Genomic DNA, 13412 nt, shown 5'->3' with positions numbered 1-13412 from the left:
ATTTGGGGCATTTTCCATTTTGTTTGAGATTTTCTCCCCTGTTTGACCAAAATGTTGACCTTATGTGATGCATGTGCCCATTTGTTTTGTGAAATGCTCATACTTTATTAGATGGACATGAAATTTTACATGAGATAACTAGACATCCTAAGCTTTGCCATGGTTTTAGTCCCATTCATTTACCATATGCCATCTCTGATTTATGAATTTTTCAAGTTGATGCATGTTTGGTTGTCTTCTTTGAGCATGTCCAAAATTGCTTTGACTTTCTGATTTTCATTGACTGCCTTCCACTGGTCCAAATGAGATGAAATTTGACATGCTTACCATGCTATGTGTTAGGATTGATCATGATTTATTTGGTGATTTTTGGAAATGTTTGAGTCTGCTTTTGAATCAAGTTTTTCTGTTGACTCCTATGAGCTCTCATTTGCCATGCTTTGACTTCTTTTGCTTATGAAATGATGATGATGCATGATATGAACATGAAACCAATTGGGTTTGCTTCCTAAATGTTTGAATTTGATTTTGATTGGACATTGCTTGCTGTTTTGACTTTCTCATTCATTTTTGACCCTAGGCTTGTCCTAGTGGTCCTGTTACTCACCTTTGAGTTCATGTTTTCAGGTTGACCAACAAATGACCAATGAGACCAATTCTTTTTGATTGAGCTTGCTTGAATATCATTGTTTAACTTGTTTGTTTTGTAGGTGGCTTGGCTCACATGCCTTAAGCCTTGTGCCTTGCACATCCATTTGCCTCTAATTAACTGTTGATGTCTGTTTCTTTTTGCTTTGTTTGAAGTTGTATACTAATATCTGCTTGACTATTTCAGGTGCTTTTAGTTGCTCAGTTCCTTGTGAACTTTTGCTTTGCTTTGCTTGTATAAGCAATTTGCATTGAGGTATATTTCTCATCTTCATGTAGTCTGGAAGACCTGGCCTGTTACTTGGCCAGGCAACTGTCTGAAGTCCTCCTTAAGAGGCAATGTTTGTGTATGTTTAAATCTTGTCCTTGTACATAGTCAAAGACCTCCTAAGTGAAGAGGCAATTGGCAGAACCCAAGGGATATGCAACCTATCCCCTGCTATTCTGTGTGTCATCTGCTTTGCTCACACCACTGTGTTGATGCATTGCAGATACAAACCCAAGATCTTGTACAATTGTACAGTTGAGTCAGTATCAAATGTGTAGAAGGGTTCCCACTTTCTGAACCCACACATTCTTGTCTTAAGCTCTCCCAGGCCAGGGATAAGAGCTGTGAAGTCTTATCTTCACTCACCCTTCATCTGCTTCACCTTAGCCCCTCAATGGCAAGGTTAAGAGCACCATTTACCCCGTTCCAGAGGTTTGTTTGTTGAGGTTGATATGACCCCTCGACTAAAACCTAGCCCTGATGTTTGAGCCCCCTTGTTGGTGTGTTTATTTTATGTTGTATGTGCTTGTGTGGTGTGATTGTATCCCCTAGGTTTGTTAGACTTCGCGTAGTCTCGTTTGCATGTCAATTAAGGTAGCACGGTTCCTTCGTATAGGACTTCCTTTCTTGCTTGAGCTTTCCTAAAACACAAACAAACATTATCCCTTCTTAAGGATACGTTAGCTCCTTCTACTACAGGTGAGTAAGTCTCCAAAGGTTGAGCATCAGGTAGATTGTGCAGTGACGTTGTCCACTTAAAAAATACAAACCAACAGTAATAGTTTAGCCGAACTACGGCAACTCTGATTCTCATGTTTAGATGAGATACGTAGGCACGAGATGCGATGTCTTGTCGAGTTTGACTAACAACTAACGCTAATCCTTTTCTCTCGCCCTCGTTGCGATTGAGACCTCCCCTTTTCTCTTGCCCTAGTTGCAATCGAGACCCTTGCTTCCTGTGCAAGTTGGGTTAGGTGTGGCTTGCTTCCTGTGCAAGTCATGTTTAGGATAGGCTTGCTTCCTGTGCAAGTTAGCTAGAAACCTTAACTTAGGGACGACTTTGCATGACAACATCTAGGCTCGAGTCGTAGTCTCCCTAGGGTTGTGTCTCCCTCTGTTATCTGGTTAGGCTAGTCCTTTTTCCCTGCGTAGGGGAACTACGTCGCCCTGATCCTCATACCAGATGAGGTACGTAGGCAGGAGATGAGCTGATCTCTCCGGGCGCCCTTTTTCTTTTTTAACCCTTTGTGTCTTAACCACCCTTGCGTGTGTTTTGGTTCGGATGCTGATGTAAGTCCAGTGATTGGCAGTCGGGCTCCACGTTTGCCTCTTTGTGTGTGTTTTGGTTCGGATGCTGATGTAAGTCCAGCGATTGGCATTCAGGCTCCACGTTTGCCTTTGCCTGTGTTTGTTTGTGTGCGTGTCAGCCGAGCTACGAATGCTCTGATTCTCCTTCGTCCAAGGAGATACGTATGCATAGGATGCGATATCCTAGCGAGCATGTGTCATTTCCCCAGTCCGAACTACTTCGACTCTGATGTCTATGCCTGATAGACTAAGTAGGCCCAGGATGCGGTATCCTGCCGAGTCAGTTTCAGTCAGTTTTCTTGTGTCTCTTTCAGCCAGTGTGTGTGTGTTTGAGTAGTGTTTTAGCAACCATTTTCCTTCCTATTGTGCGTGGATCCCGTCGAGTACGACGGATGCGTAGGGGTGCTAATACCTTCCCTTCGCATAACCGACTCCCGATCCCATTCTCTTTGGTCGCGAGACCATGTCTTTTCCCAGGTTTACTTCGAGCGTTTCCTTTCCCTCTTTTGGGATAAATAATGCACGGTGGCGGCTCTGTTGTTTCTTTTTTTTCCCGCCGGTTTTTCGCGTAATGCATTTAATCCAAATAGCAGTCAGTATGTGTCGATGCATATGGCCATGGATCGATCCATATCATGCATTTTTGTTTTTAAAAGGTCTATGTATCGATACAAACGACGGATGGATCGATACATCCTGAACCAGTTTTGACAAATTTGAAATGCAGAAGAAGTGAATCGATGCATACATGTTTGGATCGATACATGCTGATGCCAAACCAGATTTTAATGAATTTTTATGCAGTATGGATATGCATTATGAAGTATGTCATGATAATTATGCCCAAGTATGATTCACAAATCAGATTTTTAATGTTCAAACAATATATGCAAACAAATTTACATCAACGAGAGTAAGAACTTTTGTTCTAACATACACAATCACATAGTTGTAAAAGAATTATAGAAAGGAGTGATATTACCTCTGCTGACGTAATCTTGTGATGTATAAATGACATCTAAAACAAATCTCATCAACCAAGGTGAGGCATAATATAAATAAGAACCAACATGCTTAAGACATCAATTGAGAAAGATCTAAGATCCCTAATTCACGACGAATGTTGAAGAACGGTTCCGTTGCCAAAGGTTTAGTGAATATATCAGCAAGCTGATTTTTGGAATCAACATGCTCAAATACAACGTCTTCTTTTTCAACATGGTCGCGAAGAAAGTGATGTCTAATCTCTATGTGTTTAGTGCGTGAGTGTAAAACAGGGTTTTTAGTAAGGTTTATGGCACTAGTGTTGTCACATTTTATTGGAATACGTTTGAGTTGAATGTTAAAGTCTTGTAGTTGTTGCTTTAGCCATAAAATCTGAGCGCAACAACTACCGGCTGCAACGTATTCAGCCTCTGCAGTTGACAAAGCCACAATACCTGCTTTTTGCTATGCCAACTTGCCAAGGAGTTTGAAAACAGGTGACATGTACCACTCGTGCTTTTCCTATCTGATTTGCAGCCAGCAAAATCAGAATCGGAGTAACCTACTAAGCTACAATAACTTCCTTTGGAATACCAAAGCCCATATTTAGGTGTACCATGAAGATATCTAAATATGCACTTAACAACTTTAAGATGTGATTCCTTAGGATTTGATTGATATCGTGCACACATACAAACACTAAACATGATGTCAGGTCTAGAAGCAGAAAGATATAAAAGAGATCCAATCATACCTCTGAATTTTTTGACATCGACGCACTTACCATGCTCATCCTTATCTAGATTTCCGTTGGTAGGCATAGGGGTGTCAATTGGTTTTGAGTCATTCATTCCAAAGCGCTTGAGTAGTTCTCTGCAGTATTTTGTTTGACATACTGCTGTACCCTCATCAAGTTGCTTTATCTGCAGTCCTAGGAAGTAATTCAGCTCCCCCATGAGACTCATTTCAAATTCACCCTGCATAACCTTAGAAAATTCTTCGACCAAGTGTATGTTAGTTGAACCAAAAATTATATCGTCTACATAAACTTGAACTAAAAGGATGTGCTTTCTCTTGTGTTTAATAAAGAGAGTATTATCCACTTTACCTCTTGAATATCCATGATAAATTAGAAATTTGCTAAGCCTTTCATACCAAACCCGAGGGGCTTGTTTAAGACCATACAAAGCTCGTTTTAATTTGTAAACATAATCTGGATTTTCAGCATTCTCAAAACCAGGAGGTTGTGAGACATATACCTCTTCATTTATGACACCATTTAGGAAAGCACTCTTTACGTCCATTTGGTAAAGCTTAAAATTGTTAGAACACGCATAGGCAAGCAAGAGACGTATAGCTTCAAGGCGAGCAACGGGAGCATAAGTTTCCTCATAGTCTATGCCCTCCTCTTGGTTATACCCTTGTGCTACTAAACGTGCCTTGTTCCTAGTTATCACTCCGTTTTCATCAAGCTTATTTCTAAAAACCCATTTAGTACCTATGATATGATGATCTCGCGGACGAGGGACAAATTCCCAAACGTCATTTCTTTTAAATTGATTAAGCTCTTCTTGCATGGCCATTAGCCAAAATTCATCAATCAAGGCCTCTTTGACATTTTTAGGTTCTACTTGGGAAACAAAAGCGAAGTGAGAACAAAAATTACTTATCTTAGAACGAGTCATTACTCCCTTTGAAATATCTCCCAAGATGTTGTCGATAAGATGGTCTTTTGAAGATTTCCAAGCTGGTGGAAGGTCATTCACTTCAGCTGTCCTTTCTTCCTCATCTTCTTCATGACTAGTATCTTCCTCCTTCTCATGGGCAGCTGTTCTGGACTGATCAGTTTCCGCAACAGCTTCCTTGAGTATGTCTTCTGTAGATACACATGCGTCATCAAAAGAAATACCTTTTCCGACACTTTTCGGATAAGACTCATCAAAAGAAACATGGACAAATTCTTCAACAGTAAGTAAACGCTTATTATACACTCTATATGCTTTACTTGATAGTGAGTATCCAAGAAAGATACCTTCATCCGCTTTTGCATCAAACTTCCCAATATTTTCCTTACCATTATTCAAAACAAAACATTTACAACCGAACACGTGAAGATGTGACAAGTTTGGCTTTCTTCCTTTTAAAAGCTCATAAGGGGTTTTGTTTAAAATAGGACGGATTAAGATCCTGTTTAAAACATAACAAGCTGTGCTAACTGCATCAGCCCAAAAGTATTTTGGTAATCCATCCTCATTTAGCATTGTTCTTGCCAACTCCTCTAAAACACGATTTTTACGCTCCACAACGCCATTTTGTTGTGGAGTTCGAGGAGCTGAAAAGTTATGCTCAATACCATACTTGTCACAGTACTTATTAAAGTGATAGTTTTGAAATTCACCACCATGATCGCTACGGATTGTAACTATTTTGGAATTCATTTTGTTTTGGGACAGATTTGCAAAATTCTTAAAAGCAGAAAAAGTTTCATCTTTGCTATGAAGGAATATAGTCCAAGTAAATCTAGAATAGTTGTCAACAATTACAAAACCATAATAATTTCCACCTAAGCTCTTTGTCCTAGAAGGTCCAAAGAGATCCATATGGAGAAGCTCAAGCGGTCGTGAAGTTGAAATTATATTTTTAGATTTAAAAGAGACCCTCGTTTGCTTTCCCATTTGGCACGCGTCACATAGGTGGTCTTTTGAAAATTTTAATTTTGGAAGACCGACTACTAGATCCTTAGATACAACCTTATTAAGAAAATCGAAATTAACATGCGCTAAACGTCTGTGCCAAAGCCAAGAATCATCATTCAAGGTGACTAGACATTTAGTACTTGTTAAAGATACATCAAATAGGTCAAGCATATAGATATTGTTTACTCTTACTCCCTTAAACACAACGTTCTGTTCAGCATGTTCAATTATGCAACAAGTTTTTGTGAAAGAGACTTTATAGCCCTTGTCACACAATTGACTTATGCTTAACAAATTGTGTTTAAGTCCCTCTACTAGATGGACATTAGAAATAGTAGTGGTAGAGGGATTACCTACACTACCTTTTCCGAGTATTGCTCCTTTGTTATTGTCTCCATAAGTAACATATCCCTTCTTCTTTGCCTTGAAGTCTATGAAAAGCGATATGTCATCGGTCATGTGCCTTGAGCAACCGCTGTCAAGAAACCATCTTCTATCTACGGAAGCAAGGCACTCATCCTACAATATCAAAAGAGAGAAGTTGGTACCCAATTTTCATTGGGTCCAAGTGGGTAAGTGCTAACATGGTTGCCTTTTGGCTTCCATTGATAAATACCTTTAGGAACAAGAAATATCCTAAACTTGCATTTCTCAATGGTATGGCCAACACGACAACAATAATGACATAAACCATGATGATGTCTTTGTTTATTCTTGTTCATTAAATCCTTTGGAATAAAAGAGTATTTTGCATATGGTGGATTTAATGACTTCTTAAACAACCTAGAGTCAACGACATAAGTAACCTTAGGTTGTAACGCTTTTTCTAATTTGACCTTGAGAGTGTTTACCTCTTTTTGCCAAATATGACAAGCGTCATAATACCTAACTTTACTACATCCATCAATGTCAATATCTTTTGAATTTTCTGCAATACTAGCTTTTAACGATTCTAAATCATTTTCAGCTTTGTATACTTTACCTTCCAGAAATGAAAAAATTTGTTTATCGGAAGATAATCTTTTAAAAGCATCTACAGCTTCGTTATGCAGTTTTTCAAAAGCTATTTTCAGTTCAGAAAAAGACATAGAAGAGAAATTATTATAATAGGCTTGTTTTACCTTTTTGTCATTGATTTTCTTCTTGTGGTAGGACAGATTTTTGGTGTGAGCCATAAGGCACAGATTTGCGGTTTCATCACTATCACTTGAGCTTTGTGTGCTTGATGAATCACTATCACTTTCCCATGCAATGTAAGCTCTTCTTTGTTTGCTGTACCCTTTTGGTGAAGCTTTTCTTTGATCCTTATATTTCATAGGACAATCTGTTTTATAATGTCCAGATTTACCACAATTAAAACAAGATCCTCTTCCTCTACTCTTCTTATTCTCTTCCTGTTTCGCATCTGTAGATTGTCTTCGAAACTTCATGAGGTTTTTGTCGGAATGCTTGACTCCATTCTTTCGAATGAATATATTATATCTCCTTACAAACAGTCCCATTTCCTCATCATCTGAATCTTTGTCACTACTAGAATCATTGTCACTTTGCTCTTTTCGTGAGGACTTAGACCTAGAGGTCACAAGAGCTATTGGCTTCTTCTCTCCCTCTTTGTCTCTTTTCTTCTCCTTTTCCTTCTTACTTTTGTTCTCAAACTTTTCAAGACTTTCTAATGCTTGCTGATGTTCTTCTAGCTTTCCAAACAGAGTTGTAATCGTAAGTCTCGTTAGATCGTTGGCTTCCTTAATTGCTGTTACTTTAGGTTGCCATTCCCTGCTAAGACACCTCAGAATTTTATTAGTAGCAATTTCATTGGAAACAGGTTTTCCAAGTGCATTCAACCTATTAGTGAGATGAGTGAATCTCTTTTGCATGTCGGAGATAGATTCTCCTTGTTTCATGCGAAAGAGCTCAAACTCTTGATTTAGTGTGTTAATGCGGGACTGTTTTACTTCAGTAGTACCCTCATGGGCAACTTCTAAAGCATCCCACATTTCTTTAGCTGTCGTGCAATGGGATACTCGATAATACTCATCAACACCAAGTGCTAAAATTAGCATATTTCGAGCTTTCCAATCACACGACCACTTTTTCTCATCTTTCTCATTCCAATCAGCTTCTGGTTTAGGAACTATGGCATCAGCCGCATTTGTCATAGTAATTTGAAAAGGACCATTTTCAATGGCAGCCCATACTAGCCTATCCACAGAATTTATATGAACTCGCATGCAGTCTTTCCAGTAGCCGTAATTTTCACCGTTGAAAATAGGCGCTCTATTATACGCCCCCTTTGGTTCAGAATCCATACTATTACAGGCAGCCATAGAGCACCAGCGAACCGGCGCTCTGATACCACTTGTTAGATAGTGTGGCTAGTGATCGAGAGGGGGGGGGGGGGGTGAATAGATCACCTCTTTGAAAATAAACGGATTTAAAATTTTATCAGAGTTATTGAAACTTAGCGGAAAATTTCAGTCCCGAATCGACTTCCGTCTATTCTGAACCGCTACTAGAAAACCGGGCACGCGAATTTATTGCTGGATTTGAATTAGAATGACAGAAATTATTAACACTCGAATCTTATCAAATTGAATGCACTTATCACTAAATCCTAATTCCAATGAATAAAACTCAGCTAACAGTTTTGTCAAACAATTGGTGTGTATGTGATCAATGATGAACAACAGTGGACTTTAGTTAAAGAAGTTTTCTTGCCACTATTGTATCGCAAAAAGTACAGCCACAACACACTAACTGAAATTGCGAAGCTGTTGAAAACGTAAAGAGAGACAAGGAAAGAATACGATACACAAAGATTTGGTAAGGAAGTTCCCCACGTCGTCCTCGCGTGTGGGTACGTCTCCCTCTCAATTTCAAATGAAATTGAGAACTGTGATTATCAATAATGCCGAATTCGTTGATACAAGGTTACAATACAAAGACAGAATTCTAAATCCCAAGAACTTCTTCTTGTATGAAACCTCCACTTGATCTGAGCTCGATCAAGATTTTCCTGCAAGAAATTGCAAACAATTCACCGGTTCCACGACCTGTTTGCGAAATCACCCGATTTCCAAACGCAACGCTGCGGCTGAATCTGTTATGCAAACGTGACTAATAAACCCGCAAGAACACTTCAGTTCTTGAAGGACAAACCAGTTGGTTTTTTCTCGAAACCCCCTTCAATCTTCAACTCAGCTAGATCCTCGATCGTTCCACTGAACACCTCAGCTAGATCCTTGATCGTACCACTGAACGTTATCTCGTTGATCCTTTAATCCAAAGAACAAGAATGATTATGTGTTGATGTTCTTGAAGAAAAGAGATTGAGAAGATGGAGAAGATGAAGTCTCTTTCAGGTTTCTAATTGCTCAAAACAATTGCTGCTACACACTACTTTGATCTTGTGTTCAACTATTTTTCTCTTCTGAATTCGTATTTTTCAACTGCTGTCACAATACTTCTTATATATGAAAAACATAAGTTGTTAGTAGATAAAACAGACTTATGTATTGATACATGAAGTTATGCATGGGTACATACTGTAAGGTTGATGAATTTTAGAGAATTTATGTAAGCATTGATCGATACAAAATTCGTATGTATTGATACATAGATCGTTTCAACTAACATGGATCGATGCAAGGCTCGTATGGATCGATCCTTAGAGCATTTTGCCTGTCCATGTATCGATACATGACTCGTATGGATCGATACATACTGAACAAAAGTGTTTTGTAGTTTACAACATATTTTATGGATCGATGCATAGGAGTATATATTGATACATACTGACACAAAATAGTTTTTATGAGTTCTTTTTAAGAGATGTATCAATGTGGATCTTTATGTACAATCATGAAACAATAGTATGGGATAAAAACACAAATGAATCATGTAAAATAATGCACAGCCAACAATTGGATGATGATCACACAATTTTCTATCATTCAAAATTTAATCAAAGTAAAGAATTTGCTCACAATAAGCTTCTTTCTTCTTGAAAATCTTATTTCTTTTTTTTAAAGTTTAAGGATCTATCATTATTGAAAAACTTGCCTAACCTTTTTATAAGAAGCATGAAGTTTTCATCTTCATCTAGAACATCTTCTTCAAATTCTTCTCTTGAATAAACTGTTATACTAATACCTTTCGATTTCTTCTTTTGAGTATCATGCTTTTATAGTCTTCCAAGTTCAATCTCATACTCTTGAAGTTTTTCTAACAATGTTGTGAATGATATATTGGATAGACTCTTCTTTTCGGATATCGCCGTCACTTTCGATTACCATTCCCTGGTCAAAGATCTAAGTAATTTAAGATTAAGTTCATTGTTAGAAAAAGTCTTACCAAGAGAAATCAGGTGCACAAATCTTTTCTGCAAGCCAATGCTTGATTCTCCGACTTGCATTCTGAACAATTCATACTCTTGACATAATGTGTTCAATATTGATCTTTTTACTTCAACAATTCCTTCATGAGTGACAACTAATGTGTTTCATATTTATTTATTTGTTGTGGATTGAGAAACACGAAAGAATTCACCCATGCTTAGGGTCGCTTGAAGTAAGTTGATTTCTTTCTTGTTGTATACGACCTTTTTCTTATCATCTTGATCCCATGAGCTTTTGATTTTAGGTGTAACAACGCCATTGACAACACTTATGGGAACGAACATACCATTTTCTACAGCATCCTAAACTTCTTCTTCTTGTGCTTCGAGATGAGCCTTCATACAAATTTTCCAACAAACAAAGTATTCACCACAGAACAATGGAGGCTTGTTGCTGCTACCATCATATCTAAATACCGAATTCTCATAACCATATTTGGATCTTTAGGAACAAGTTACCTCTAACCTTCTCTAATGCCAAATGTAAGTATGGAATATAATCCAAGAGGGATGATGATTAAGATTATCCGACATTATTGAATTTTTCTCGATTATTATCATTAGCGATGATGTTCTTAATTTTTCAGAATTGATATAAAAGTAAAGATGCTGAAAAATAAATGCAAAAAGTAAAGAATACCAAGATATATCTTGGTTTCTGAAATTCTAGTTAACAGACTATCGATGTCACACAGGATGTTATGACATCCGATTCTGCGCAGACAGGAATGTAAACAGCAGGTAAATGTAAGTGCAGTAAATAACACAAGGAATTGTTTACCCAGTTCGGTGTCACACACACCTACGTCTGGGGGCTACCAAGCCAGGGAGGAAATCCACTATTAGCAGTATTAATTCAGGCCTTAAACCACCTGTTTAATCCTATCACTTAATACCTACCCAATGCAATTTCAATCTTAAACTAAGACCAGAGTTCCCACTCACTCCCCCTCAATCACCTCAGTGATTACAACCTTTAATTAAGTTTAAAGATAATGGTGAAGTCACACTTCAAACAACTCTTGATTGTGCTTAACAGCTTTAATCAAGATACACAGCACTCACGCTTAAAAGCTTAGAGTGACACAACACTTACAACTCAATGAACACCCCAGTCCAATGCAATCATCTAGGTGATAATTGCTTGGCTCACAAGATAAACCTAATACAAGACACACATAAAAATATAACAGTGAAGTATGATAGAACAATGAATGCTTCACACTAAAAACCCCTAAGTTCTGAAATCAGGATTGCCATCCTTTTATATTGCAGCACTTGGGCCTTATACTTGTATTTCCTAAAATTAAGGTTAAGCAAGTTAACCTAATTTCCACATATTAGGGTGCTAACAAATAGGCTATTTGTTAGGTTCATTAATTGTAGCTCAGTTGTTAGTTTCCTGGATTTTAGCTCAGCTGTTGGATTCCTGAAAAATAGCCTGAGAAAAATACTGAAACAGAAAAACTAACCATCCTAAACTTTAGCATATGCTGTCAGGAATGAATGTCACAACATTCAGTTTGACGTCCAGAATCATAGGCCATATGCTAAGTCTGTTATTTTCCTGAAAACAGACTGTACTAAATGCTGTATTGTAAAAGACCAACCAGTCTATACTTCAGTATCAGCTAACAGAGATAAATGTCATAACATCCAGTTTGACATTTAGACAATGGGCTTTATGCCAAGTTTGTTATCCCCTTGATAAACAGACTGAACTATATACTGAGTTATAACAGACAACCAACTATTCTATACCTCAGTATCTGCTGTCAGGGATGAAGGTCATAACATCTAGCTTGACATTCATTAAAACCTGTATTAGCTAAACCTACAGCATACTACTCAAGTATGTCATGACATCAGAGTACAGTTAGTGTTTTAACACAACACGCAGCCAATCAAACATCTATAAGGTATGTCATGACATCAGTCAAGACATCAGAGTACAGTTAGTGTTTTAACATAAAATGCAGCCAATCAAACATCTACAAACTCCCCCTTTGGCAATTTTTTGGCTAAAACAACTTGGCATCACAACAGAGTTCACAGCAGCGGAAAACACACATCTAGCAGGGAAATTAACCTATCTAATACACTCAGAGTAGCAACATACTCAACACACATAGAAGTTAAATAAAAACTTCAAACAACAGCACACATACAGAAGTTAAATAAAAACTTCAAACAGCAGCACACATAGATGGTGAACATCAAGCTGCAGCGCAACCTCTGGATTAGAGGATCTTCAATATCTGTTTAAGCACATAGCAAATCTGTTGTCCTGGGGCACACTAGGGCACAAGTGTTACTCCCCCTTTTTGTTAAAAATGTTGCCAAAGCAACACTTAACATTACAGACCACAACAAAATAAAGAATACCTCTTCTTGATCTTGCTTTACATCTTTGATCAAGACACCACCCACTTGATCCTGCTTCACAGCTTTGATCAAGTAGACACACACTCTTGCTTCACAGTAGGTACACCCATATCAGATGCCATGACTTTGAGTATGACATCTTGAACCACTCTTACATGAACATGTTCTTGACCTTCAGCAGGTACCTAAGTTGTCTCAGGTTAGGATATCCCCTTAACATCTTGTTAACACACTTGCAGCAAGTGAAATAGCTATGATCTGTTGACCAATCAGAGCACACTTTCAATTGTTTAATAGTTAGAAATATTAAACAATACATTCCAAACATTCTTGATTGCTATAAATCCTCAGAAAGGCATATTCCCAATTTGCCCCTTAAATTTTCAAACTGAGTAGCATCCAAAGCCTTTGTGAATATGTCAGCAAGTTGTAGTTCAGTAGCTACATGTTCCAAGGTAATCACTTTATCTTCTACCAGATCTCTGATGAAGTGATGTCTAATGTCAATATGTTTGGTCCTGCTGTGTTGGATGGGATTCTTTGAAATATTGATGGCACTGAGATTGTCACAGAACAATGTCATGACATTCTGAGAGACATTGTACTCAGTCAACATCTGTTTCATCCATACCAGTTGGGAACAACTGCTTCCAGCAGCTATGTACTCAGCCTCTGCAGTGGACAGTGATACACAATTCTGTTTCTTGCTGAACCATGATATAAGATTGTT

This window comes from Lathyrus oleraceus, chromosome 1 (genome assembly GCF_024323335.1).
Source record: "Lathyrus oleraceus cultivar Zhongwan6 chromosome 1, CAAS_Psat_ZW6_1.0, whole genome shotgun sequence".
Classification (NCBI taxonomy): domain Eukaryota; kingdom Viridiplantae; phylum Streptophyta; class Magnoliopsida; order Fabales; family Fabaceae; genus Lathyrus; species Lathyrus oleraceus.
This window is presented reverse-complemented; position numbering follows the sequence as displayed.